This window comes from Dermacentor variabilis, chromosome 2 (genome assembly GCF_050947875.1).
Source record: "Dermacentor variabilis isolate Ectoservices chromosome 2, ASM5094787v1, whole genome shotgun sequence".
Classification (NCBI taxonomy): Eukaryota; Metazoa; Arthropoda; class Arachnida; order Ixodida; family Ixodidae; genus Dermacentor; species Dermacentor variabilis.
The window spans coordinates 201,953,977-201,980,407 of record NC_134569.1 but is presented as its reverse complement, the minus strand read 5'-3'; the positions used below and the strand labels follow the sequence as shown (position 1 = coordinate 201,980,407).

General features: G+C 45.5%; 1 long non-coding RNA gene across 1 annotated transcript; it reads left to right on the top strand.

Annotated features, from left to right (window-relative positions):
* The first annotated feature begins 936 nt into the window (after nt 1-936).
* LOC142573041 (uncharacterized) lies at nt 937-26,431 on the top strand. The gene is made up of 7 exons (XR_012826198.1): nt 937-1,133; nt 5,602-5,638; nt 10,229-10,280; nt 15,259-15,467; nt 17,164-17,268; nt 20,405-20,539; nt 26,195-26,431. It is a non-coding gene; the product is annotated as an uncharacterized LOC142573041 (long non-coding RNA).

Here is a 26,431-nt window from a genome sequence, read left to right as displayed (position 1 = left end):
GAGTATGCGAGGTAGTATTGCGGCGTTAGCCCGTTTTCTCTTGCTTTTTCAAGGAAGAGGATGATAACCGAGTTTTTTTTTTTTTCGGTCGTGTTCGTTCCGTTCTCTACGACGCACTCAAACGTACTACGGATATTTCGTCCTAAAAATAGCCATCGCATTCTTTTTATGCGATCCCTCTCATATATTATGGATGTATACAGGCCAAAAAGGCAATGCCGAAGCGCACAGCTTACTTGCGTATCGTGCTGGTTCACCAACCGCAGTGATCGCTGTGTTGAGCAGCACCATCGGCCTCATGCAGGAAGACTAGCGTAGACAGTAATTTCAAGTTTACTAGACTTGAAATGCGTCAAAACGACGCCGTGCATCACAAATATTTGATAGCGCCTGCCGCTTAGATGTTTCGTGGTTGCCTTAGGTTGGCCGTGCACGAGCATGCGCTCTTATGTTTTACTCCCTACGTCAAGCGATCAGACAGTGAGCTGATTTATCATTTAATGCTGGTAATACAGAGACACCTGTTTTCTTTGTTGAATTAAAACCGATATAAGCAAAATAGTTCACAACGCATACACACACCGCGACTGATAATGTGCGCACACCGCGGCTGATAAAGCGAGTCACATTTTTGCGCCCCCAAGATATACTTCCGCCTACTGTAGTTACCGATGCACCGAAACGCTTCCCTGACGACCTTACATGAACGTACATGGCGTAAATTTCGCAAAGTACATGTACGATCTAAAACATCTCGAAATCGTTCAGCCGCACGCGACAGCAATACTTTCAAGCAGCGCCGCGCCGGATCGCCCAAGCCAGAGAGGAGGAAAGGCTCGCCGTGCGCCCTCTCCTCCTCGCCCGATGAAGCGGCACTGATTTGGAGCATGACGGTGACGCCCGCGATAGGTCACGTGACACAATCGTTGGCGCTGCTTCAAAATCGGAGGACGTGTTGTGTCAGTGCCTCCTCTTTAAGAAGCACTGGTTGTGTGTAACGGACGGTAACGGCATTGCAGTTGTTCTTACAGTGGACAAGCTTCGGATTGTCGCGCTGTGCCTTGACTCCTGTGGATGCGTCACTACATATGACCTGCGGTGGGCGAGCGTGCAAGCGACGAGAACACGGAACCGTAAGTGTGCGACAATTCTATTCCACTTGTCCTTATTCACGTATAGTTTAGAAAAACCATTAACAGCTGCGCAACAAAAAAGCTCCGTTAGTTGCGCTATACGAGGCTTGTGCCAGGAAGGCATTGGCACTTGTTCTTTTCAAATTCTTTTAGCGACATCACTTCGCGGAGGCCACCCAGGTGTTCTTCGGTGAGTTGCTACAGTGGCTTGTTTCGAAGGATATTTGACGGGCCCAGCCAGTGAAGGCTGTCGCCGATGTTGACGAGTGGGCGAGAAATAGTCTTGTTTAAACTTTAACCCTTTTCTTTTTTTGCTCATTTTGTCTTTTGAACCTCAAGGGTTTTGTGCACAACCTATCGCGGTGAGTGCGCCGAAGATCGTAGTGCACTTTATTTAGTCTGCTGTACGCGAACACTTTTTCTGCAGTCGCGTTCGTTTGTCTACACGGACGTGCTCGTCAAGCAGCGCTGTCTCCTGTGTAGCCATGTCCCGTCACAAGCTGTTTTAGTATGTTCGCATCAATCACTCCGTGCAGATTAGTGCAACGCAGGTTGTTTTCGCCAGTTTTCCCCAGTAGTGGCAAGCAGAGCTAAGCGGAAATACGCCTTTCTTGCCCACCGTGGCTCATTTGTTGGTTATTTTATACGACTATTTTTGCTAAAGGCGCTACAGTCGACTTCCGTTCGACTTTTAGCTCGCACTGGGAAGTTCCGGCTAGAAAACATACATTGGCTATGGATGGAAAACTTCAGTTGGAACGAACAAGCATGCCGCTTCGGTTATTTCGACCCCAACCGCCGCCGCCTCATGCGTGCAGGCGTTATCAAACTTGAAAATGTCAATTTAGCGGACGGTGCTGCTGATTTCTTTTAGTAGCCGGTGTTTCTTCCGCCCGTGAAGCTGCTCGTTTCGTGTCGTCACGCCCATATACTCACCGGTTTGCTTCGTTCGCTCAGCATGACGTCGCCTGTGTTAGCTGTTGTTCGTTTATTCTACATTTTTGGATACTTGAAGAAATCTCGCGGTTCCGCGAGGGTCGAATTAACCGGAGTCGACTCGCCGGTTATGTTTGCCGGCATGTTGGACGTGCTGCGTTCTGTCAGCACCGTAAAAATGCTTTTGCTTTTCTCATGATGGCTGAAGTCAATTTTCTTGTGCAAATTTGATTCTTTCACGAGAAAGTTTGTTGCATGTCTGCTTTTACAATCAGTCTGTTTAATTACTCTGCACTTATGAGCTCCTCACTAGAATTCACATAAAGCGTTGTACTACTACCTTCAGGTTAAAATTTTGCTTTCAGTGGTGTTCACAGTGTTATGCAATAAATTTTTGAAACTTTGACTTTTGTATCACCAGTTCGTCACAGTTCATGAATTAAGGGGCTGTGTGCACGCTTTTAACCATCCCGTCAGCGGGAAAAATATGGTGTATCCGCCTTCACAGAACTAATGCCTGCACTGACGCTTTGTGCCAATTTTAAACCTCTCAAGTGATGAAGGGCAACGCTTTCGTGTACAGTTCTTTCATAGCGAGACTGCAACTCTTCTCCATTTTTTTTGTTTGTCCTTTCCGTGTCATAACGATTTAAGGGCGTCCAACCCAAAGGAACAACAAAAGTGGATGTACTAGACTCGGCAGCAAATCTGTAAATGTTTAGCTGTGTTGTAGCAGGACTGCGATAGTTGTAAAGCAAGAAGTCAGACTTGACTCCTTGTTGTCTGGATTGGCCCACATAAAGCAAGCGAAGATATTTTTTTTTCGTATCGACTGGAAACGAACGAGATAACAAAATGGGCACTGACTTAAAATTGATGTTTAGTTTGCGGCCAACACTCAGTCTGTTATTTTGAAGCCATTGCCTGTCCACTTGTCTTCCCGTCTGTTTTATTCTCTCGTGCACTGCCATGCCAACCGTGTACTCGTACAAACCTGCTCAACTTTCCATTCTTGCGGTCCAGGCATGGCCTATGTTGGTGACGTTGTCCCAATTTTGAAGAGTTTTGTTTTTAATGTGAATTTTATCCTTTGGGTTCATTTCCGCCATTATCTTTTGCTCGTTTCTGACATTCTCAAGCCAGCCCGACCGATCCTCAAATCTGAGCACCCGAACGTGGTGAGACTCTCAGTAGTGTTGGTCAGTTTAGCCCTCTGTTCCAGTTTCACACATGGAAGTGCATTTCAGCAGAGGATGCCATGGAAAGTGCATGAGGTATGTTGCACTTTGGCAAGAGTTAATGCAGGGATTTAAGCCAATTTGCTCATGGCAGCTTGTGAGTGCATTACGCTAGTCTAGTTTATTATAACGAACAATGAATACTGACAAAGTGATGCAAAATCCAGCCGTGCACTTAGATTTAGGTGCACGTTAAAGAACCCCAGGTGGTGAGCATTCGGAGTACCCCACTACCGCATACCAGATAATCGGATCAGTTTTAGCATGTAAAACTCCAGAATTTAAATACTTCACTTATCAGCCGTTAAATGTATAGCAACTACAGCCGGGCTGGTTTCCATAACTTTTTTGGCAATGACACAAGTTTAGACCTGCATTACTCACTTTCTCGCTTATAAAAGCTGTTCTTTGCAGAAGTAAGGCTTCGGACACCTCGTTCCACTTAAGTGTAGATATACAAAATTTTTGCCTCCAGTGTTTCTTTAAAACATTGTTTCTTTGATTGCTCTCCGCATACTTGCCGACCTTCCCGAATTTGCCCATAAGCTTCTTCTTTCGGGCTTGTACGATTTTTCTGAATTTTTACTGATGTTTTGCTAGAATGAACTTTGGCCAAACCATACCCTTGCAAGTCTTCCAATTGCGAAATACAAGAGATGCATCTGCTTGAAATAAGTTCATTAGGACAACTTCCTGAAGCACGTGAAATTGGCACCAACAAAGTCCCTGTGACCAAAACACCAGTGTGTTGTTCGTCAACCTCTGCCATTTCAAATTTGCTGCTGCTTGGGTGCTGAGCGAAAGGTCTCGGGTACTGTACCTAGCTCATATTTCATAAGTGTGCATGTATACCACGAAATGTGTCTATACTCTATACTTGGGGGGGGGGGGGGCGGATTTGGTATTCCCACCCTCTTTCTGGTGGAGTTTCCACAGTATTCTTACAAATTTTAAAGTTCAATTTGACAGGTGTTGTCAATACCTGTGTCCCTGTTGCCTTAGAGAAATGGTGTATAATTGTGGTGAACATGATTTGTTTGGTTTTGCCTTTCTGTGAATTGCGCTACTGTTTTATGGCTTCAAAGTAATTTGCATGTTTGGCAACATAGCATGTGTCGTCGAGTGCTCTGCCCTTGTTAAACCCTAACGAAGGTGCAAATGGCAGATTTTTCGCATTTGTGTTCTTTTGAGTAGCGCTGTCCAAACTTACTTTGCGACAGACCCTTTTCACAATTGTAAAGCTAGCTTTCCTGCAAGACGCCTTCCCCAACTCGTCGTGGTGTATTCGTTTAGCAAACAGCATGTGCAAGTGCAGTTTGCTCGTCTGATGGCATAAAGTGTAGACGTGGCGTCGCGCTCATGATATCTTGTGCTAGAGATGAGGCCAGTTTGGAACTCCAACCTGCGTTGGAGTCCCGAATTTTTTGCTTTGAAATTAATCACTACAACAACTTGCATGAGTGCACACATTATGTGTAGCTTTTCAGCCAGTAATTTGCAACTATTTCTTGCATCATGTTTTACCCGCTTCAAGTTCCAGGTCGGCGAGGAGTTTATACAGGTGCAGTATTACAGAGCAACCAGCAACCCAGTCTGTGTGGGAACCCTGAAGCAGTTGCGTGTCCAGGGCACATATTCAGTGGCGTAGCAAAGGGGGGGAGGAGCAGCCCGGAACGGTGGGCCCCGTGTGCAAGGGGCCAATGGGGGGGGGGGGGGGAGACGTTTCATATACGTCTGACGACACCCTTCTTTCCGCCAGCTGCACCCGTGGGGGGGTGACAGTAGACCTATGGGCCCCGGGTGCCAGACGACCTAGCTACGCGACTGCACATATTCTCGGACGATCGCTTTCGGCATTATCTGTCTGTGCGTGCTTATTTGCTGGTTCAGCAAGCCTGGATGGGCTGATTGGCTGCTTGAGCACTACGTCGCGGGACGGTGATGGCATCGCCGCAAATGATCATCCAAGAATACGTCCTCCACGTCATCGGTGCGAACACGCTGGCAGTGTTGATGAATGAGCTCCAACAGTTAGAAAACACCCTTTTAATAGAACTTGCTTATGCAGCTTCGCCATCTGTTGATGTATGCCGACCTGCAACTGATACACCTGTGAATGATTTTTTCTTTCTGTAATCTATATTAGCCTGTATGTGAGGTGTAACTTCGAAGTATCTCTTGAACCTTGCTATAACACTTTTGGCCATGCCAAGACAGTGACTGGTTATTTCAGCATTAATTTTTTTTCCTTTTCACCTTCTGTGTGCTAAAGCTACTCGCACTTTTTACTGCAGGGAACGCACTGGAAGCTGGCTCGGCGACCACGGCCGAGTAAGTTGCTGCAGTGCAGCAGGGCATGAGGTGTCTTACGTTGGGTCGGTGTGTGCAATTTCTGTATGTGCTTGACAAATGCGATTTCCACAACTTGGACCTTCATAAAACCCAACTGGTCTTCACGGCAAAGCTTACTGGTGGCCTATGTGCAGCACTCTCGTAATTTTAAGAATCTTGTAGCGGCACAGACTTGGGCATGTTGCAAGTGCTTAAGGCATGTGCTATAAGTTTGTTCCTACGGATCCTTGTATTTTCTTTATTTTGAATTTGCATAGTGCCAGTTCTGCACTAGTTTGGTACTTGCAGTGACTGCGGGAGCTACGGGATGATGCCGCCGAACACAGGGCTGTCGGTTTGATTCCCATTATACCGTACTTTGGGTGCACGTTCCAGAAGCCCCTGGTGATCAAAATTAATCCGAAGTGTTTCCCTGCAGTGTCGCACGTAACACTGTGCACTTTCGGAATGTTAAACATTGTTTAATTACGGCAGTGAGCATGAACTCGTTGCAAAAGCCGAGTAGGCTGTAGAGCTTTCTGCATAATGAAAAAATTAGAACAAATGCAACAGCGACTCAAAGAAAGGCACTCATTTCCTAGTGTCCCTCTCATGTTTGCATTCCTTCTTTTTTTTCATTATGACACACTCTGCCATCAGTTGTAGAAATTTGTTGACAGAGTGGAGATTCTGCTACAGTGCCCCTTTCGGGCTTTTGCGCCAAACATGCAAGATTCATATGTTGGTGCTTCATTTTCAGACATAGCACTCTCAGTTTGCGCTTGTTCTGTCATGGCTAGCAACAAGACGCTGCCGGGCAATGCTGCCGAAGATATGGTGGACGAGGTGGTCCAATTGGAGTGCGACCGCACTCCCCTCGAGCTGACCTTCTACTTTGATGCCGACAACAGCGATGCCGAGGCTGCGTCCCCAACGACAAGGGCATCTGTTCTAATGGAGGAAGCACAGTCGCGTCTCGTGTTCGCTCAACACGGGGACGTCACTGTTGCCTCTGAAGGTGCCCCATGTGCTGCAGGTGGCCCTCTGTGTGCCCCATGCAGGTGCCCCATTTCACGCAAGGCTGCACTGTTTGGTCTCTCTGCCTTTGTGACATCAAACCGCTGCAATGGTGTCTCCGACATAATGGGCAATGATGACATCTGTCGCAGATGCATCATGCGCCCAACCTGGCCCATCTGTCCCTGCTCACAGTGGTGCAACTTGTTCCAACAAGAGCGACGTGGGCATGGGGAACAATGTGAAAGAGACGGGCAGCGCGGGAGGTGTTTGTGCTGCCAGCAAAATCTCAAACAAGGCTGGGCAATTCGATCTCTTCACCTTCGTGGCATCGAACCGCCACAATAATGCCTGCGATATACTGGGCAAAGTTAAGAGAAGTGCTGTGTGAGAGGTGCACTCAGTCTGACAGGTAATGCACTAGGAGCAGGAGTGTCCATGTCCTGGCTGGCAAAGATAGCATTGCTTTCCAGAATCTTGCTAGCCATATCGTTAAAAGTGACAAAGGAGTTTCGGACCTAACGAGAACGGCAAGCGGAGTGCCATAGACGATGTCAAAGAGCTGGAATGCTGCTTCAAAGGTGAACATGACTGCTGCGACCGAGATATTCAACTCTTTGACTGACTCGGCTGTAAACCTTTCCAACGTAACAGCACAGCTGGGGATAACTTCTCAATACGACAGCTCGCGGTCCCTTTTGGCTGACTTGTTCTGTCCAGAAAGGGTTGCCAAGGAAAATTCAGATGGATGGCACGTCCGTACAAGTGTATCTGAAAGTCTGACGAAAGCCCAGCGGCAACCAAGTGCCAGTCATTCGCATATTTCGATGGGTCGAGGCCAGCACTCGACAGATAATGGTGACGGGGCAACTCTTCACAAGATTTCGGGGCCAGGTGGAGATGTTCAATGAGACCAAGCTGTTGCCGGTCTTTCGTCTTTCAGGAAAACTTTGCCTGTGACAGCCACGAGCGCTGACGTCTCCGAAGTGAACCTCGGGTCAGTACCCAAGCACCTGCCTGCAAAGTCATTTACATTGGCAGTGGCGTCACTGTGGACGAACGCAACTGCGAGGTACCTCTTGTACCAGAAGATCCTCGTCGCTCCGGGGCCCACAGTCTCTTGCTGAATGCGCCTGCTGCGATGGCGGACCAATTGGACAACTGTCACATAGACCAAAGCGCCTTCCTTTTTAGGTGTAGGAGAAAATTGGAGTTTACTGTAATCGGACCACGGCCTCTCCAAAATGGCACAGAAAGCGATTTTTGGTGATCGTGTTCCTAACAGCTGCAGACAAGGCTCTTGCCGAAACATACGAACTGTCTCAGTCTCGCACACGCAGTGTTCGGACATGTCCCGCTGTCGGACATTTACTAACTGTGTTGATGCCTTCTGTCATAAGGCTCGTGATACATCGTCAACTTCATCCTCTGTGTTCCAATGTTCTACCGGAGGCCACTCCGATCACGTAGAGATGCTGACGGACATCCCAGAGCCATCTCTCGTTGCAAGCTGTCCACAGAGGAGGTTGCACGATTGGTTTCAACCCTCCAGAATCAATGAGATCGCTGTCCAGCCGGGGAGCCATGTGAAAGTTAGTGCCAGCGTTGGTACTCCTCAGAGCTGGTACTGGTACTTTTTCGAGAATAAGCGGAGCGAGCCGTTGACGCCTTCTTCAATCTCATCGGACAAGTGCAGGTCAACGGCAAAGGAATGGCGTCCAGCACAGGCGGGTGTGAAAGACTGCGGCTCAAAGCGCCACCTCTGCTGACACACATCGACCGGCAAAAAGTGGCAGGAAGTGTTACAGGAAGGGTATACTGTGGCCAAGGCGGTGCAAAAGGCAGCCGTTGGCGACGCACGTGCTCGCAAGGCGGCACTATACAGAACCGAATCGACGGCAAGTACGGAGGTTGACATCTTGCGGTCTGTCTTTTCGTATAGACCAAGGCTACGAAGCCTACCTCCATCTCCTGTGGCCAGGTCGAATCCGAAAGACAGCCCAAATCCTCTGGCTCGCTTGAAGTGGCCCGAAGGGTTGGTGTTGCCAGAGCACATACTTTTGTCAGGTGACCTAAGTTCCTCGGCTACCTTGAGTCCCGTGCAAGCAAGGCCCTCTTAGCAATTAGACGACGTAACCGGTAATAAAATTTTCCACATTCCTTCACTAGTTCACTTGGAGGACTCCTTTAGTCCCAAGTGGGACGAATTGCTATGAAATCCATTCTGTGATGTTGTCATGCTGGCGGTGATGTTTCAGCAGGAAATTGAGAATGGAAATTTTGCCTTCATTTCCTCTAAGCAGGAGTGTGAAAATAGCAGTTTTTGAGTTTGAATGCAGTACGAATAATATATGCATGCCTGCCAACTTCTCGGGCCGGCTCAGTTAAAGTTTACTAGCAAGTGTCCCTTTTAAAATGGCAGGTGAAAAATTTCGCTGCTGTTACATGAATATTTCGTGCATAAATATCCTGAGCATTTGTTCTGTGATACGGATGACTTCTGCTACGAATATAGAGCAACGCTAGTTTTGACACCGCTGTGGAGCAGTCGCCAAATTATTTTGAATATCCAGTCTACATCTTGTATAGAGTGAACTATTTCTGTTGCGATAGCAATTATATGGACACTCCAAGCTAACTTTTGCCGTGAGGTTCTTTATCTATTAAGGTATTCGTATGCTATATGACATGCGGTACATACCGGTTGTATTGCCACACCATTCTATCGCTAAAGTTGCTCATACCAGGTCTTGCGTTCTTGACAAAATTCCTGTGCATTTTGAGACTGGCAGCCCACAAACAAATGTCGTGATGCACTGACAGCACGTGCCTTTCATCTTAAGTCTTCTCAGACTAAAATATTAAAAGTTCGAAACAATAACGGTGCTCAAACCTGAAAACATTCCAGTTTTATTGGTGTCGCTGTGCACTACCTTGGGGATCGGCTTGGGAAAGTTTGAAATTTACCTGATACGGAAAAGTGGTGGTAAAGACGTTAGGTTTAGTAAACATGACTGAAATTGTGTGATGGCAGGATTCCAGCTGAGGAACCCTAGCACAACAGGTTGTTTCTACTTTGTTGGCTTGTGTTTCCTTCAGTTGATACTGCCACTACGGCTGTGATTCTTGCACTTTGTGTAATATTCTTACATGTTGCTATCATATTCATTGCTTCACCCTTTTGGCGGAGCTGATAGTTTTTCTAAATGTTAGTATTTTTTGGCTTTGATGGTATTACTTTCTACATTTCGATGTTTGCACGTTTACAGCATACTTTCTCAATAGTTACAATAACGAACAGAAAAGTGTTTATTTCAGTATTAATATTGGGAACATTATTGGGGATATTCGCACATTGCTACTTCCTTAAATTCCTTCCTAGTTCCTTAAACAGCTCTCTCATTACCCAGTGATCTCGGTAACCTGAGCTGTCTTTCACAGTAATCTGTTGTTGGAGATTGACCAACGTTATGTCCCAATCCCCAGTGTTGTACACGTATTGGGGAGGGGGAGGGGCGTTTTCATGTTCCTTGTTCGGTCACCTCTCAATTTCTTGCCTTTGTTTTCGTTTAGGTGCCCTTGCTGAGGCTTCGGCAGCCTTGTCAGCTGAAGAGGATATGGACTCGTAAGTGCTATACAACTATTTTTAGGGGTGTGCGAATAAAAAAAAACTCAATTCACGATCAAAGTTTGTCGCAGAATTTAATGCTTACGGATTCTGAGCAAGAAAAATTATACATGTGCTCTGGATTCAAATTAAAAGATATGCAAAATTAGTACGGAGCATTTATATTATCAAGTATCGCGAAACAATAGGCAAAAACAGTAAATTATCGCTGAAGAGGATGAAAATGACTTTCGGTGAATACAAATGGTGGGGGGGGGGGGGAAGTAATCGAGAATAAATGTCAGTCCGCCTGCTCAGAGTAGAGTAGCTCCTGGAATTTGCTGTGGTAAGCAAAAATATGAAAAATTGAGTACCTTCCACTGCCTTACGTCATTGACCTTGCAAAGCAGATAATGTAACGGTGAAATCGCAACGTAAAGCAGAAGGAACTATTGCACTTCTGTTGGCTTCACACAGTTGCTACCCCACCAGAAAAACAAAGCCCCTCGGTTTCAATTCTCAATGACGGTGAAACAAGTTTACAGGGTCATTCACACTTACTACGAACACGGCGCAGCTTACCCGTGCTCCACGGATTGTCAGCGCACTCAACCGCACTTCGAAACTAAGCGATGCAGGTGCACATACAGGGGCTTGGAGGCGGGGCTTCCCGTCGTCTGCTAAAGTGCGGAAGAGCGCCGTGCTGTACTTTGGCAGAAGACACACGACATGAAGCCCCACCTCTGAGCCCCAGTCCACCTGCGCTTCATCACTTCGATGCGCGGCCACGTTACGTCGCGTGAAGACTACGCTCAGGCGAATCCGATGAAGCATGCTTGCTTGGCATCGCTGGACTTTAACCAGAAGGCAAAAAGTTGCCAACATTGGCATTGATCCAATGTAACGACGCACCATATTGCTGAGAACGCCTTTATTTCCAATCTAATGAGAAAAGGTTAACGGCCGTGCCTGTGCAATCTGGAGGATCAGTCAAAATTCAGGAGTATCCTATGCAAATTGGGACAGTTGGCCTTTGTGGCGTTTCTCCCCCAATCATTGGCAAATCTTACGCCAAAGCCAGCGAGCAACGTGTCAAGTTGTCACGACCCTCCAGATTTCAGATTCTTAGCAATGTTCGTGGTCTGCCTCTTGTCAAATGATTGGCGCCTGCTCTTTGCGAAATAAAAATAATGCAGCGAAACACAGGTCCACTATTACGCTGAGAACATCACTAATCCATTAGTTTTAGAGGAACATAAAAAAACTATACGAATAAACAGAAATTTTTCACAGATTTCCAGACCTTGACATGCTAAAGCTAAGCAGTAGTCGGCGCTGGCACACTAATTTGGTGTCTCCTATAATGGATCATTCTGTATATCTTCGCTTCTATGTACCTAAGTTACTCACAGCCTGCTACATTCTTGTTATGCAATGCTAAGAGACTAAGGAGCAAGTGCCTTTCTACACTATCAAACTGCTAGGATTTCACTAATGTGTTCAGTAATTGTTATAATACTCATGAATTGTATTAGCCCCACCCACTGCGTAATACCCTCCGAGTGCCTTTAGGGCTCCTTTTGGGGGAATAAAATATGTATATTGATTTAGACATTGCAGGGACAGTTGACTCTTCAATATCGCCGATCCACAGCTTGACCTCACGGCTAATGTCGACATCCTCAGAGAGCGACCGCCTCGACGACACAGACGTCAACGAGTCCCTGTACTGGAGCTTTCATGCGATTCCAGCAGACTTTCTGTCAGTACTCGAATTTCTGCAACTACACATCTACAACTTTTTTTTGGGGGGGGGGGGGGGGCAGTTCACTGAGCACAGCAGCAGCGTGAAATTCTTGTAGGAATACTGAAGACCGTATTGTGATCTTCATTTTTTAAGACATTGTGTGGTAGGTCTATCACTTTTGTGAACTAATTGAGGCAGTTCTCCATTTCACTATTTCTTTCAGCAGTGCAAATGTACCATCCTCTGCATGGCCCTGTTTGTTCTGATAAGTGGAGGTGAAGTTCAGGCCCAGTTCCTGAGCTTTGTGTGGCGTCAAAACGGTAGGCCATTTCTGCAGTGCCGTGGCAGCAGACGACGCTACAGGATACGTGACTGAGCTGCCATTGTCGCTGCTGATTAATCGGCAGCGACAATGTCCATGTTCGCAAGAAAAGCCAGTATTCCTATGTGGCCCTCGAATATGTCTCGAGACAAGCAGGACAGGCACTTGAACTTGAATTCAATGTAGTTTATAGGACTAATTACTGTCTCGTCAGCTTCCGCACCAGTATTGCCACTAGATCGTCGTACTGCTCATTTTTGTTGTCAGAGTTCTGCCAAAGGGCCCCTGTCCGTTTTTCTTGAGGCACGGCAGCTGCAAACCTGACCAAAATGAGAGAATCGCCGTGCACCCTGGACAATGCCAGCAACAGAAAGTGCAGCATGGAGATACAGCAGCAAAAGGCAACTAGTTTCATTGAAAATTCCTTTCCCAATTTTCAATGATGCTAAAGGTACTTGTCAGTTCAGTTTGTATTGAAGGCAAAGGCGAGAATCTGCAAGGCAGAATTAACAGCCCTGTCAACATCATCCTCATTGCAGTCCCTTGAGTCGACGCCCAAAACGTTTTTCGGTCCATTTTCTCCCGGAGCCTGTCTGCACATTGCTTGTGCACATTGTCGATGATGTTCCCCTAAAATCAAGGCAGTGGACGAAATGTTTGCTAGCTAATGTACTGCTCGTATACAAAAGTTGAGCACTGCTCCGCACTGCATGCCACTTTGCGGGGATCATTCCAAGCAGTACCGTCATAACGTTTCTGACTGCACAAGACTTCCGGCACGGAGAGGACACTTAGTGCGTGTGTGTATTGTAACTTGGTTTCTCTCTCATGATTCTTATATTGTAACTTAATTTTTTGTAGACAATGCTGGAAATGAATGAAATCGACCACTAGCTTACGTGGTGGCCCACCGCATTTAAGGTCACCAGGCTGAATATCTTGCCCGTTTTCGTTACAACTTGAGAGAACGCCACACTTGCAAGAAGAGTGCAGAATTGTCTAGTGTGCCTAGCGTGCCTCCGCAACAGGAATATAATGTTATTCAGGGTTTTTCAAAAGTTCTGCTTGCAAAGTAGGCGTATCTTAGAATAATGTACGGCACAATATTTGTCTGCTTTGGCTCTACAGTGTCTCAATAATGTAAGTCTGAATAATACGTGTTTCAGGATAATACGTTTGTTCTTCACTTCACGGCCAACTTCCCACAGGGGCAATGCATTTTCGTACGGTTATTGCGATCGCGTGTTTGCCTGAAATAGGATACTACAATTGCAAAAGTGGGCTTGTACTAGCATTTATAAAACTCGTAGCTTTATATTCCGGTGTGCTAGCTTACATGTTCTGACGACCCGTGAACTTGTTAAGCCCTAGACACTCTGGAGGATACACGCATGCGACGTGTTGCTGGTGATAAAATGCTAATGCTGCAGTGTGGCTACACCGACTGGCACTGCACCGCTGCTCAGCTGAGTAAAAAAACGGCGGCTTTTGTTTTAAGTTCCGGAGTTTTTTTTACACATGTTGAACAGAAAGTTCAGCGCACACTGAAGAGGTATTTAAGCGTTGCTGAATACACTGCGTTGGCTGTGGTTCTTGTGGCGTCGAGTGATGCTGCTCTGCATGGCGTGTTATGCACAGCAGTATCACTCGACGCCATACAACCCTTTGATATTGAGTTTGTCAACAAGTTTGCCTATGTTAATTTGTTGGAGCTTGCTTTGGGTGATACAATTTTCACAAATTTGATTTCCCTGTTCCCTTCAATATACTATCAACGAGAGTCTACTATACTATAGCAGGTGCACATTACAGCACTGCGATATAGTTTTGTTGTTGTTGCCGAGTTAGAGTGGTAAACTTGATACTTTGAATTTCCTGAAAGTTTGCCATTTTCAGGAACTTCTCTAAAGAAAAAAAATATTGAGGGTATGAATAAAAGATGCTTTCTACAGTCCCAAGATCCCAAGTTGGGCATTTTCTTTTCCCGTTGATTCCTGCCAGACCACTCTGACACCATAATACGTTCACTACCCCGCGGTGTTACACCCGTTTTGTCGTTATAGCAGAACATATCTTCCTAACGTTTGTAATTCTTTACCCACTGAACTGTACTCTCGCATCAAAACAAACATTCAAACTGCACCTCAAAACCAATTCTTGTTTAGTTGTCATTAGTCCGTGCTATAGTTTTGTTTAGTTTCGGTTGGTCTAGATTGGCGTGTACCCTTATTTGCTTCACTTTTTTAGCTTTTCTTTTTGAGCTTTCGTTTGCTCGTAGCTCACGTTTTGTTTGTGGTACTTTGCTTTTGTGTTGTAGCCTCCTTTTTCGTTGTAGTTTGCTTTTTTTTGTAAATTGCTTCAGTTTATGGCTTCCTAACCTTGTTTTATTTTTTTGGAGTACTTGTCGCCGACTGCCGGGTACAGCCCAACAAGCCTCCATGGCTTGGGCTGACCGGTTTTTGAATGCGTAATTTTTTAATTAAATAAAGGATAGTACTATTAATGCAACCAACCTCATTGGAATAAATGGAGTAGTTGTCAAACAAAAGGATTTCTTCGGTCCCATGTATTTAGATAGCGGTTCCCAAGTTAAAGCTTTATTATAAAGCATCACCAAAGCGCCTTCAAAGCTGCTTCGTTCGGCCACACTGGAGCATTGCGCTAGTTATTCATGGATAATCAGTTTTTCCAGGACATAAGACAGACAACACAATCTCGAATTCGCACTTTGTGTGTCCATTCTTTTGTCTTCCCCTTGTGTATTGGGAATACATTCATTACTCCAGCGGAAACCTTTTTTTTGTTGCTACTATTTTGTCGTATTTGACGCTGTTTCTGGAAATTCTGGAAAGTGGTTTGTCTCCTGTCCACATGTGCTAGAACTGTAGTCAAACTTGGTCGTCTTCACACGCTGTTTCTTTTGGCAGGAAAGAGTAGCAGCTGCACTTTTGACACGTGGAAGCAGACAGAGCAGCCTTCACTTACATCAAAGGCAGTCTCAAGCTGGTGATGAAACTTGGTGATTATTTCACGCTACTCGACACCGAGGACAAGCTCGCGCTAGCCCGAGCAGCATGTGGCGAAGTTCGCCGGCGTGTCAAGCGCATCACGAGTCTGCGCTATGAAGTCACATGCAGTAGGTTGGATCCTGACATCCTGTTGTCTGAAACCTTGTTCTCCTGTTAAACACTCCATGTGTCAACACCAGTGACGAACATTAGAGAAATACAAGCTTCAGTGATATGCTGGAGATGTTGGCCTGGCTGAGTCTAACATGTGTGACGTGCATGCATGCTCGTCTGTAGAAAACATGGGTGCTAATTATCGTCAGTGAAAGCAACCAGCCCAAAGCTTCGATTGCATCGATTCCCACAGTGCGTGCGATCTGCATGACTTTTTGTTACATGTTGTTCTTGTCACAGTGAGGTCTTTGTTCGTCTTATACACTTAGCCCATAAAGCCAGTGTATAAGGATGCCTGAAATTTCGGTTGCTGTCTTCTCTTCTAGCGGGTGCATCTCGTCTTGTAGCCTGGTCATTGCTGCACAAGGTGCGGCCGGTGCAAAGTTTGGCGAGCCGAGACGACTGGTGGCGTCGTGTGTGCTGTGTTCTCACTGCTTAGCGTCGCGCAGTGTTTGCTTGCGAGTGCTACTGCTCTTCATCATGAGTGTTGTGATGTCATGTGTCCACAGTCAAGTGATCTTTTTATGTTTTTTTGTGCCAAGTGCAACTGCAATTTATATGGCCGATAAAACTACCACCCTTTCTTCATGTAGTTCCTCAGTACTTTGCTATTGCTATCACTGCTACACCTTTCAGATATAATTGCGACATTTTAAAAATTAACGTCTTTTCAGAGCTATCTTGACGATGCAGTAGTGGTGATCTGATACTCCGTTGTTTACTCTATTCGTCTGAAAAATACGTATAGTGGCGTTTTTCGTGTGCGTGTGTTCTTTTACAGATTCCAGATTCCTAGGAAGTCTGCAGAATCGGACGCGTACTGAATAAAGTTCGAAATAAAGCATGAACAACCAATGCGTATTCTATCATAATAAAACTGAAATTACGAGATCCGGGGCAATATCGGTTACAAAAAAAACCATTAGTTTGCTCACTGTTCAAAATATGTATTCTAGTGGCAGATATGTCGCTGCGCAAGGGCAATTTGAAACAACCCATTGTAGACATCCCTGCGTGTTTTGGTCAGCAGCTTGGCTATCCTGCAGCCATTGTGCCAATCCCCTGCAATTCCACCAATCTAGTGTTTACATATTAACTGTGAGGCGCATGTGTAATTTAGCATTTCGTGTATCACAAGTTGGCCCAGCAAGCCACTGACGGGCTGTGACAGACGATGGGAAATATTTGGTGTTCCTTCAAAGCATCATGCTTAATTATTTTTCGTAGATACGATCATGAACATAGGACGTCGCAAACATTCGTTTGGCCTGACATTGTCTATATAATACAGCAAACCTTGTTACTTTCGGCCACAATCAAACGAACCTTTTACAAACTACTGATGGGCTAGGTCAATGTTGTGGATCAGTCACTTCTAGGGATATCTCTTTCAGCAATGCTGTTGGGCTAAGACAGCAGGCAGAATGCCCGTCGCTCTAGTGGCTCTTTGTGTGGGGTGCGACATTAAGCAAAATTGCAAGCATTCCTGAAGTGGATTAATTGAGAATGCAGTCCCAGCTTTGCGTACAAGCACCCCTGTGTTTTAGTCATCCCCAAAATGTTAGAAATTACAACTTGATTTGTGTGCCTGTTTGAAGGTCCACCACGACTGTCTTGGCTTCTGGCAATTTAACTTTTTTTTCCTTTCAGAGCCGAAAGCTCAGTTGAACAAGTACATGTTGAATCACCGCCTTTAAGAAAAGCACAAGACGGATGAGCTACTGAAGCAGTACCCCACCAGACTGATTGGGAAAGGTTCGTAAATGTAAAATTCTAGCAATTTGTAGTTCTTGAACATTGCTTGTTATTTTGTTTCATAAAGCCCCTCATTACGTTTGTTGCATCGCTGAGAAAAGAAATGTGTTGTGCCAGAGAACAGGGCTGTCGTGTGCTTCACCCAAGAGGAGGAGGGGGGGGGGTGGATTGAAACTGGCAGTTAAATGTATGGAGCATGCTCGGACGTTTGGCTGGGGCGGCAAGGGAGGCTGCTATTCAAGCCCCTCGGTCACTTCATATTGAATTCCTCAACCCATACTGCGTGTTGAGTTGCAACTGTGGCTCCTTCTAAGGAACGGGGCGAAAATAATGGCGTCATGGTTATTGTTCGGGCATGTAAAATCTAATTGCTTGTTTAGAGGGCCGCCTGTTAAGGCGAAGTAAAGGTTCGATCTCGTTTCGTGTGGTGCTTGTTTGCGAGGCAGGAAATGGATAGTTCTTTGGAAGAGGCGAATATCCGCTGCTGGAAATAACAAGAATGCGTGCCCTCGAAACCTTTCCTTCTACCTTCATTTGCACAGACGGCCGTCTCGCTGAACCGACGAGTACTACCTTTCCCGTTACTGTGGTTGAACTGTGCATTGTGTTGATCGTGAGGAAAGGTTGGCAAGAAGTCGAGCATCGGTGTGCTCTTTCCATGCCTTCTGCCCGGTTGCTTCGGCACAGGTCACATTATGCAATATTGAACCGGCGCGGTAAGCTACAAGAAATTGGTGCACTTGTTCCTTGTGAATTTTAACCGTCAATTTTCTAACAGTCTGATGCAACGCCATCTTGTCAGGTAAGGGCACCATGAATAAAACGGATAACTAACAAAGAAAAATCTTATTCTTTCGACATGTGTATACAGATTCTTCGTTTGTGATGAGGGTTTGGATTATGAACGAGGTCCCTAAACATTTTTGGTTTTTCACATTCGTCGGCAACCTGTTGTACTAATGATACCTCATCCGGTTTCTCAATGCCGTCCACACCCGTTTAATTAAAGTTTGTCGCAACAGATTCCCCAGGTCTTCTGCTAGGCGAGGCTTATTCATGGTCAGGGTCCAGATGAGTCTCTGCAGACCCCTGTGATACTTGGTGATACTTTCAGTCTGTAGACCACGGTGTGAGAAACAATCTAAAGTTTTCCAAACCTTCATATACAAACTGAGTTATCAGTGGTGTCATATTAATTCACTGTTCCCTTTAACAGAAGTAGAATATACTAAACTAGTACATCCCGACACTTAGGTACCCAAGTTACTGATTCATTCTTGTTACAAAATGTGAGTAGCCCCTTGGGCACGTGCAGCACCATGTCTTTTGCACAAAATTTACAAGCAAAAGTCTCTGTTAAAAAGCTGAATGTAGAATCGAATATCGGAAAATTGATCGTTTTCTTGATTGGATTCGCAATCTATTATTTCGCACACTCCTAACGAAGTAAATACTTTTATTAAAGTCTGCTGCATGTTGCAATCTGACTAAACCTAATCACCGTGGTATGACACACTAGACAAGGGCATTATGCTGTTGTCCTTGTCTGGTTTGTCCTATCGTAGTTATTAGTTACAGCTAATCGGTACCGGCTAACACCAGCTAGCCCCATTTCTCACTGTAATCGATGCTTTCTTTCATCGAGTATTCTGCTTCTCATAACGAAACTCTGGATTCCCTAAGCACAGGTGCCGCTGCAAACGCATTGCAACGTTTTGTGCATTTAGAACGACAGAAAGCTGAGCTAGTTGGCAAGGATTCATTATGCAAAATAGAAGTGAGGCGTGCAGACAGGACACAAGAGTAGAGAAGTGGGGGAGGATTAAAGTTTACCAAGGAATTTCCTCAGCGACGCGTAATTCAGTTTCTTGACATTTCCTTGATTTTCGAACAAAATCATGTTTGTTGGCAGTACTCCCCAAGATCTTCGAAGCGGTTGCTAAACTTTCAATCCAATCATTCTAAATTAGTAAAAAACGGAATTGCCATGTCATGCCTTAAGTCTTCCCTCACCAGATCGTGCATGCACAAAATGAGCGCCAGTTTTAATGCGCAGGTCCGGCGTCTATTAGAAGCAGGGTATCCTAGTGTAGCGGTGGCCACTGTGGCTGAGCGCCTAAAGAAGTCGGTATCGAGAGGGACGGACGTGATTACAGAAAGCAGTAATAGCAAAAAAAGAGTAGTGGCTATTCCGTATATTCATTCAGTGTCGCACAGGCTTAAAAAAAGTTGCTAGTAGATAAGATGTTGCTTTCACTGCTCCCTATAAGCATGGTAAGATATGCGCTGCCGTACAAAAAAAAAAGGAGCGGGTAAAAGGCAAAAAACGAACAGATATTTCTCCAGTGAAGCACAATAAGAACAACAGTTTTACTGACTGTCGTATGGGTGTCGTTTATAAAATTCCCCTTAGCTGTGGCCAGTTCTACGTAGGGCGAACGAGACGGTGTATTAATCAGAGGCTAATGGAACATAAAAGGTCGTTAACCGGTGGATCGCCTTCTAATCTTTCGCTTCATTGCCGAGATTGTAACTGCACGCCAGAGTTAGATGAATGCGCGATATTGTACAGGCATAAGAATGAAGAAACGCGTCTTATGGTAGAGGCATGACATATCTATAATGGTGCAAGTGCGTGCGTGAGTCAGCCTTCGATTACTTTACATAAGGAAGAGATTAAGCGCCTTAACAGTTATCTCTCACGTAGACCGGCACATGTACCCGACTGACGCGTGGTGATACCATTTCTGAGCTTGCGCAGGTGAGTTTTGTGTCTTCTCTCTTTTTTCGCCTCAGTGCTCCCGTCAGTTGATAGTCGACGTTCGTGTTGTGCACTTCTCTACTCTTGTGTCCTGACTGCTCGCCTCACTTCTATTTTGCATAATGTGCATTTACTTGTGTCCATAGAGCTGACAGCACGAGCTACGCAGTTGTTTCCCGAGACCCATGGACTGTATGCATGCAGCACTCGCAGTAGCACAGCAGCGCCGCCTGGCGGCGGCCTTGTCTTAATAACTTGGTTCGACTCGCACACAACTTCTAAGCGGCTTTATTGTAGCTGATGCTGTTCCCGATGTATGCCTGCTAAGAGTATGTATACATCTGCTAATTCCCTTTTCTTAAATTATTACTGCAGGCTGTCGGTTCAGATTATCGCTCCTCGCCGACTAATCTGGTTCCACTTTCACCTCCCAATCGACGTAGACTTTTACCCGAACGCTGTGATCGTGCCATCAATGCGTCCGTACTCAGACGAGTACGACGTAATTGCGTGAGTGTTGCGAACTTTTCTTAATCCTTTCCTGGTTCAAACTGTGTAACTGAACCAAAAAGTTTCGTTTGTGCATCTGAATAATGAAAGACAACAAAGAATGAAGAAACACTTCCACTGCATTTTTGGCAGCGTATAGAAAGCTTTACTCGTGCTTTGTCAACTCAGGTTGCTGGAGACAGCATGTGGTGTTTCGTGGTCTTGCAGTTCAGTTAAAATGATGGTAAAGGGACTGACAACTCGCCAGAACGTTGGTGGAAATCAAATGACCATATTTTGTAGTGATACAATCCAGCACGCTGTTCGCGATTTAAGTAGGAGTTATAGTTTTTAATTGGCGAAGAAAGACTCAAACCATTAAGTGCTTAGACGTAGCCAGTGAAATCTTGGTACTTCTGATGTATTCTACCAGACTACTATACTTAAGTCGACTGTTATTCAGGGTGTCTACCAACTGGAAAAACCGCGAATTCTCAGATTTTCAGTAGTCTGGAAAAACTCGTGGAATTTGTGCTTCTATCAGGGAAAATTGGTTGTAATTTTATTGAAAGGGAACGAAAGTCGAGGTAATTCTGGCTCGAGTTAGAGAGGAATCGTCACGAAGGTTATTTGATGCCGCGTCGTCGGTTGGAGCCGCTGCTAGAGTAGTCGGCGAGAGACTTTCGGACGCCACATAATTCGGACGGCTTCGCAGCCCCGCTAGGGTGGCTAGAATTGGGAGGTGTGAAGACCGCGGCGCCGCCGCCATTGCCTAGGGAGGCCCCGCTGCGCGTTCCTCCCACTGAGGGAAAATTTGGCGCTTCCGTCGGGGGCGCGGGTAGGGTGGCTAGCGCGGGGTCGCCGTGAGCTTGTCAGTCTCGTAGGCCACGGTGCAGTGCAAAGTAACTCTTGTGGTCGGTGTAGTGCAGCTGTGTTTTTCTCGCGTTTCCTAAGTTTTTCTTCAAAGCATGTGGTGTGAGCTGCTGTCGCTATCCCTTGACACCCTGTGAACCTGTTACAACGATATGGAAGGTCGACAGCAGTGCCTTGACATTGAAACTTGCACCCAAGTTTGACATATTCACACATATATTCTAGTGGATTTGAAAAGATGCTGGTAAATCTGGCCTTCAATATTTTCAACAGTGCAGTTGTGCACGCCATGGACTTACACAGACAAAAAATTGAGCAACAGTACTCAAATCTGGAGCCAACAACGGTGTTCATTGACGTGATGGCTCAAGTAATTGAAGCCATGACATCACGGTTTCCAGCTGAAGCTTTGAGGTATGCCCACAGCCACTGTGCTCATTTTTGTGTGCCGGTGGTAAATGCTTTTCGTGTTTCAGACGTAGCAGTGCTCAAGAAACTGCACAACAACATGCTAGCATTTCTGGATCAGTACGAGGCCCATGCAAAAGGGCTCGGCTGATCAATCAAAAGGGATCAATCAGTCTGTCTATACAACCTCATTCAGACACTCGAGGATCGACAGGTTCACTCGTGCATTTAGCAGTACGCGAGTGCACGCAAAAGTTGTGAAGAATTTCTTGCTTCTAGCAGCCAATGTGCCACAGATTGGCTGAAGGAAGCATTCCGCTGATCTAACAGGATGGGTGTCTAGGTTTTATTGTATAACACGTATTCACTTTCTCCTCAAAGGCTTAAATCAGTGTGTCATCCACGACAAAGCCAAGAAGTAATGTTTTGTAACAATGTGATGTTATGCAATAACTGTTATTTCCAATAAACATGTATTAAATCACAAGCGCTTTGTACTTTCTAGAATTTCTTCACCACAATGCTGATATATTGCATGAACTTCCTCCATTTAAAGTAATGTTACAATCCCAGGTATGTGACTTATGTGTGGGCGACACATTCAAGGTTATTCCAATGCGCTGGCCTTGCGCGGCGATTCCTATGAACTATACTTTCGGCAAGGAATAAGCGCGCTAATCTCGGCAAGAGGTGGTCGCAAAAACCGTTGCTGTGTCGGCTGCGTAGTCGGTGCTCGCTGTTTCCATGTGGAATGAGAGCAGCGAAACATTAAATTCTCTCTGCATCTACAATGTAGAGAAAGAAGTCTGATCAGATTCTAACGCATTCAAACGCTAAAACTAAGCGCTACCAAATCATTTTCCCGCCCGGAGGTATCCAGACGCCGCGACAAACTACGGCGCCCTAAACGGCGCCCCGGCCGGCAGCGCCGTCACGCGGCAGGAACGCGTTTTGGGGCCAGCTACCGGAGGCCGGTCTTCACACCTCCCCATTCTAGCCACCCTAGCCCCGCTACGTACCCCATAGAGTCAATGTATAAGAACGTCTGAAATTTTGGATGCAAGAACCCTTCATCAGATTTTCCGGGTAACTTGCCGTGACTGCAGGTCCGAAAATAAATTAATAAAAGCCACAACCGCCGCCATTTCAATAACCTCGCCGCCTCAAACCGGCACACTCTCATGCAGATCAGCTGGCAGCCGTAGCCACCACCGCGGCCATGCTAGGCCTATCTGCTTCGAGGTTCGGTAGTGAGCTTCTTGCCGTTCTGTGCAATGTTTTTAATTGAAAGAATTCGCCACTGTCAGCAATAGCACCGACCCCGCCTTTGCGGTCCTCGCAATTGGCTTCGAAGCTCGGAAAGCACGGCATGTTGCATAATGCCGGTTCCTGAAAGTCGGCTTCGCCTCAGTACAGATGTTGCGCAGCGAAGCATAACAAGCTTGGGATGGGGCAATTGTCACGGGACGCAGTATGTATTTCTTGATAATACGCGCGTGCACCGATATGCATAAGTTTACTGGCAGGCCTTTGGCGCTTTTTCTGGCGTGCCTGTGGGGCTTTGAGCCCTTAGGGGCTGTAAAAGACATGCATTCTTCTTTTTTTGGACGTTTTCGTGGTCCCTAGGGAGTCGGAAAAAATCTTAGTGACTGTACACTGTCCAAGAGGACATTTCCTAGTCCGTATATCGAATGCGCAGCCGAAGGAGAACTAGAAGACAAAGGACCTACGCATTGAAAAATGAACGGGAAAGGAAGCATGCCGCCGCTTTGCACTATAAAAGCAAAGTGTTGGCTGACGTAGAAATAGGTGTCCCTCATCCTAGCAAAAAAGCTCTTTTAAACAGTGAAACTCAACACTGGGGCGTTGTGCGCTGGCTGAGAGTATGTCAGGACAGTTGAGGTTGACTTCCCAGCTGTTGCAAGAGAATCGCGCTCGTTATAAAGTTCGGGCCTCATACCAATTAGCTTGCTATCAGTTGACAGAAATAGCTCATATTCGAAAATATTCTGTATGCTTTTATTCGCATTTGAGAATGTTCGACTCGATTAGCAATGGGCTTTACTATTTATTTTGAATATATTTTATTCGCTGTGCACTTTTACTAACCCCTGCCTTCTGTTTCCTTTTTGAATAACATAACCCCTACCCCTTACTATTAAAAGTGGATTACGTAGTTTTTATTTTTAACGGGAGTTTTTAAATGTCACTTTGGTAGACACCCTGGTTATTGCTTAAAGGTGCAGTTAGTATATTGTTACACTTGCGCATTATTCTATGCTTTGGAAATCAAAAATGCACCCATGGCTACGGCAACACTCTCAGCTCTGTATCCCGTGTAAAGGCGTCGTTTTGTTTTCGCTCCGATTGGTTTCGCTTTGACTGGTTAGATATCACAGCAGTTGCACAAGACAACACGCAGCTACGTATCGCAGCAATCGTTTAATAATTCGGTAAAACATGAGTTGCAGGAACATAAGCTTCATAAACAAAATTGTATTTGTTACAGCACGGCCACACTTATCGTCTGCCTCCCACTAATGCCGGTGTATGATCGCTATCACGCTCGCCTATTGCTCTTTTCAGCATGCTTCTAGTCGCTCACCATATTACCTAGAGGGAAATCTGGCGCTGCTGCGTTGTGGTATGCATGGGAATGTCGGTATATTGTGACTTCGGATTGGCATCTTTCTCGGAGAGCCAGAACAACTTGAAGACGCGCCTGGCAAGCCCCGTTCTGTCTGTCACAGTGAATCATTTTCTTCTAAAACAGCGTGTAAAAAGCTTTTAGCTTTATTATTACACAAAAACATGTTTTGTTTAACTATGGGATCTTGTTATTGCATGTACAATTATATGAAACGTAAGAAGTATCAGCGGGCTGCTAAAGTTGGAGCACAGACAATATTCGCGCTTGCTTTGGAACAGCTTGTCTGTTACTGCTTTTCTTCGCTTGGTTATGCATTATAGGTGAGTAAACTTCACTGGAACATCTAATATGCGGGAATAATGCGTTCTTCACGTGAAATCTATGAAGATTTTACGTTAAGAACGCATTATTTCTGTAGCCATATCCACATTCTTGATGAAACCTCTTGCAACACAAGCCCCACAAATGCAAATACCGTCATTCTTCCCATGACGGCACAGCGCCCCTTGAGAAATTCTCATAGACGGTGGCGCCAGATTTTCCTCTAGGTGTTATAGTTAGAAACTGATTCTAGTGAATGACTACATCCTCACTGCAGATCGACAAGTTCTGAAAAAAATGTTCTATGGCATCTTCAACGTTAGTGCACTTCATGATTAAACACTCTGACCGGTAAGCTTTCCATTGCAGTAAAAGGAAAGTGTATGAAAATTCGTTGTCAGTGCCTTTAACTATGACAAAAAACTGTGTACACTGTTTTGAAATGCGCCACTAATTTGCTGGTAAAAATTCTCTAGAAGCTGCAGTCAAGACCATATCTTTCAGTCTCCATACTAATTGCTTTGCGCACTGTTATAAAGCTTTTGTTTGGCCTTGCAAACTTGGCATTTCATTTTCTTCGTAAATTATCCGTACATTTTATAATTCGATGCGCAATTCTAATCTAAGGCTTCAAACCATCAGTTGCATTTGTAAGGGAAATATAAACTACTAGCAATTCCATTCAAATTTGCATAGCAGTTTCTCAAAATCTAGGCTTCTGTATCTCACACATTTGGGTAATCAGAACAGGCCTCGAGCAGTCTTTCTCTTCACACTAATTTACATAAAGTATTCTATTGTGTACAGTCTAGCCTCATTACATTGAAGTCCCATGCGACACAAATGCCTTCGTTAAATCGAATATTTGTTAAAGGCTACTATCGGCAAGAAGTATGTTAGGCTTACTTTGTTACACACTCGTATAATCAACTCTTCGTGAATGCGTCAAATTTTCACAGCTTTATTTCAAGACTCTCGACACTCCATTGGAAGAAAAACAAGGTTGTAGAATGGTGCTTTCTGCATTTTCAGTGATACCTGCAGGGTAACTCCCTGCATATTTATTCTCGTTGGGAATCGTCAGTTTCTGCTTAAAAGGAATGGTATCGCAGACATCATGCCAGTAATTCCACTGGCTTCATGCCATTGGAGTCTGGCAGGCGGCATGCCAAGCGGCCCGTCAAACATGGTGTTGCCTGCTCGTAGCAATGTGCATGGTACATTGATGTGAAACGAAGGCACGCATTGAGTAATGCAGGAAGTGAGATTCACCTGACGCATGTCTGATGCTCTTCCTTAGCCACCACTTGACATAACTTGCAAAAATGAGTCTCTGTCCACGAATATGTTCGCGTTTTCGAATCTGCGCTAGTTTTTTGCATTGCTTTAACCCTGCGCCGTTTTCAACTTCCGCAAATTTGCAGGACGGAGAAGCTATGCCGGATCGCCGCACGGGTCAACCCTGGTCCCAAATACTTGGTTTGGCTGGTTGACGGGATTGCGGACTTCTTGGGCAAATGATCGTCAAAAGTCGCCCAGGCTTGCGAGCTGGTTCGGAGCTTGTAAACGAAGTGTCTCGGTGGCTGTGGCCTTCAACTGTCTTGCAAAACTGGCAGGAACCACAGGCTGTAGCTCTGTGCAATTTTTGCATGCTATTCATT